The sequence below is a fragment of the Arachis hypogaea genome, chromosome 16, assembly GCF_003086295.3.
Source record: "Arachis hypogaea cultivar Tifrunner chromosome 16, arahy.Tifrunner.gnm2.J5K5, whole genome shotgun sequence".
NCBI lineage: Eukaryota > Viridiplantae > Streptophyta > Magnoliopsida > Fabales > Fabaceae > Arachis > Arachis hypogaea.
This window is the reverse complement of record NC_092051.1, coordinates 82,560,637-82,564,011: the sequence shown is the minus strand read 5'-3', so window position 1 is coordinate 82,564,011 and position 3,375 is coordinate 82,560,637. Positions and strand designations below refer to the sequence as shown.

Genomic DNA, 3,375 nt, shown 5'->3' with positions numbered 1-3,375 from the left:
TTGTTGATTTCCCCACCCAAAGTTTGGGTGATTCCTCCAACCAGGGTTGTAGGTCTTGGAGTATGGATCATGGGTCTGCCTGGGTGAGTTTCCAATGTAGTTGGCTTGTTCTTGCTCATCCTCTGCCTCTGCATTCACTCCCTCTTGGGTTGCTGATGAGGTGGTGATTGCTACTACTTAGTTCCTCTCCATCTTCTTGGTGAGGTCAACCAGCTGCTTGATAATAAGCTTGTTTTGGGCCAGTAGTGCATCTACATTGTTTAGCTCCATCACTCCTCTAGTGTTGCCTCTTTCGGAAGCATAGAAGTAGTCATTCTCTGCTACAATCTCAATAACATCTATGGCCTCCTCAATGGTCTTCTTCTTGTTCAGAGATCCCCCGAATGAGTGGTCTACTGCCTTCTTTGATTCATAGGAAAGGCCTTCGTAGAAAATGTGCAGCTGCACCCATTCATTGAACATATCTGGTGGACACCTTCTTGTCAGGTCCTTAAACCTCTCCCATGCTTCATATAGAGTCTCACCATCTTGCTGCCTGAAGGTTTGCACCTCAGCTCTCAGCCTGTTGATCCGTTGAGGAGGATAGAATCTTGCCAAGTATTTATTCACCACATCTTCCCAGGTTGCTAAACTCTCCTTTGGGAAGGATTCCAGCCATTTAGATGCCTTGTCCTTGAGTGAGAAAGGGAACAGAAGTAGTCTATAGGTGTCAAGATGAACACCATTAGACTTCACAGTATCACATATCCTCAGGAAAGTGGTCAGATGTTGATTGGGGTCTTCTTGGACACTCCCTCCAAATGAACAATTGTTCTGAACAAGGGTGATGAGCTGTGGCTTTAGTTCAAAGTTATTGGCATGTATGGTTGGCCTTTGGATGCAGCTTCCACAGTTTCCTGGGTTTGGGTTGATGTAAGAACCCAGAACCCTTCTCTCTTGCCCAGCCTGATGTGTTGGACCTTCTCGACCATGGTTGTGAGCCTCTTCTTCATGATGGTTCTCCATATTTTTATCCATGTTTGGTTCAAAATACTCCTCTTCTTCCTCCGCACTAACTACTCGTTTTCCTCTTGCTTCCCTCCTTAATCTAAAGAAGGTCCTCTCAGGTTCAGAATCAAAGGAAGTTGAAGCCCCACTTCTTCTCCCTGTCATAAAACCAACAAGGCACAAGCAAGGAAATAGATGCAGAAAGTATTTCTATTAGAATTGTTGTTAGTGTGAGTGATGCAATATATCAAACAGTTAGTGGGTTAGTCGATTGAATTGTAAACAACTAAGAAAATGGGTAGGGAAAAGGGAAGAAAATAACTGAACAGAAAGTAAATTACTCAAATAAACTTAAATCAAACAAAAGAAAAATGCTCAATCTAGTTATCCTCCAATTTAATCATTGTCGATACAAAATCAATCCCCGGCAACGGCGCTATAAACTTGATGCACGGAAACTTGTCTCTCAACAATTTTCCTTCGAGAAGTATACCGAATTATCGTCAAGTAAAAACTCACAACAGAGTGAGGTCGAATCCCACAGGGATTAATTGGTCAAGCAATTTTAATTAGAGAAATGTTCTAGTTGAGCGAAGCAGAATTTGGTTTGAGAGTTGCAGGAAATTAAATGGCGGGAAAGTAAATAGCAGAAAATGTAAATGCTGAAAGAAAAGAGCTGAAAATAAATGACGGAAAGTAAATTGCAGAATCTTAAATGGGAATGGGGAAGATCAGAAATGGGGAATTCATTGGGTTTAGGAGATGTTGCATTCTCCGGATCAAGTTCATTTTCATCTCTTGCTCAATCAATGCGTTCATTGATCTCCTTGGCAATCTTAAATGATCGAATTACAATTCCTTGTAATTTAATCTCTCAAATCTTGATCAATAGCCAATTTCTTGGTCAATTACTCATGAGAAGAGATGAAGTATGGTCACTGATTATACCACATGCATTCCCAAATCAAGTGTTGGTAGAATTATAGTCACCATATCCTTCCAACCCCAATTTGGTCCAACATGAGAAAGTATTTCTAGCATGATCTCTTCATTCCTCTTCCAAGGTTCAGAAGAGATCCAAGTATGAATAGCTTCTTTTCCAAGATAACTACCCAATTGGATGAAGATTGAAAGCTTTCTAGTAAATTCAAGAGAAAAGATAGAAGAAGAATAATGAAAACTACTATTGATCCATCAAATTACAACAGAGCTCCCTAACCCAATGAAAGAGGTTTAGTTGTTCATAGGTCTGGAAATGGAAAACAAAGATGGAAGATACATTATGAAAATTAAACTAGAAGTGCAGAGTAAATTATACAGAGAGTAGTTCTCCAATTTCCAACTTCCCAAAAGTTCCATTTCTTTAATTCAAAACTACCCCTATATATACTACTCTTCTGATCTTCTAGTTGGTTCTTCAAGTCTTGGATATGGGCCTTTGGATCTTAAGTTTGAAGCAGTTATCCTGTTCAGTGGGCTTAGCTTTACTTGCAGAGAGAAAGTGTGAAGTAGGCAGGGTATTTAGCTCAGGACGTTAGTGGCGTTAACGTTAAGTGAGAGTGTGGGTTCGAGAACATTAGTGACAATCACCTTTTTCACTAATGTTCCTAACCCAGGGATGATCCACGTTAACTTCAACGTTAGTGGCACCAACGTGACCACTAACGTTGCCTCTAGGTCCTTCGCACATGTTATTGGGACTCACCTTTTCCAATAACGTTGAGAGTCTTCCCTTCCCCCTACGTTAGAGTCCATGTTAACTTAGTTAACGTGGCTCTTAACGTAGGCTTGCCAATCCTTCGAGAACATTAGTGACACTTACCTTTGTCACTACTGTTCCAAGATGCCCCTACTTCCCCCGTTAGAATCCACGTTAACTAAGTTAACGTGGCTTCTAACGTGGTGATGATAGCCATCTCCAACGTTGGTGACAAAGGTGAGTGTCACTAACGTTGGCTCATCATCCTTTCCTTCACGTTAGCTTCCACGTTAACTAAGTTAACATGGGAGTTAACGTGGCTCATAGTGGCTCATTGTGGCTCATTCCAACGTTAGTGACAAAGGTGAGTGTCACTAACGTTGGCGATTATTTGCTTTCTCCACGTTAGCTTCCACGTTAACTAAGTTAACGTGGGAGTTAACGTGGCTCAAAGTGGCTTAGTCCAACGTTAGTGACAAAGGTGAGTGTCACTAACATTGGCCATTCTTTTGCTTCCCAACGTTAGAGTCCACGTTAACTAAGTTAGTATGTTAAATAAAGTTTTATGGTGTTTTGGTAGCTGTTTGGAGGTTTGGCATGTTTGGATTGGTGCAAAAACATAGAAAAAAATTAAAAAAAAAAAAAATAGAGCACCATCTACGCGTACGCGCACTGCACGCGTATGCGTG

General features: G+C 41.0%; 1 non-coding gene across 1 annotated transcript; it reads left to right on the top strand.

The window, feature by feature from the left end:
- The first annotated feature begins 457 nt into the window (after nt 1–457).
- LOC112761930 (small nucleolar RNA R71) lies at nt 458–564 on the top strand. The gene has a single exon (XR_003182299.1). It is a non-coding gene; the product is annotated as a small nucleolar RNA R71 (small nucleolar RNA).
- Nucleotides 565–3,375: the final 2,811 nt, after the last annotated feature.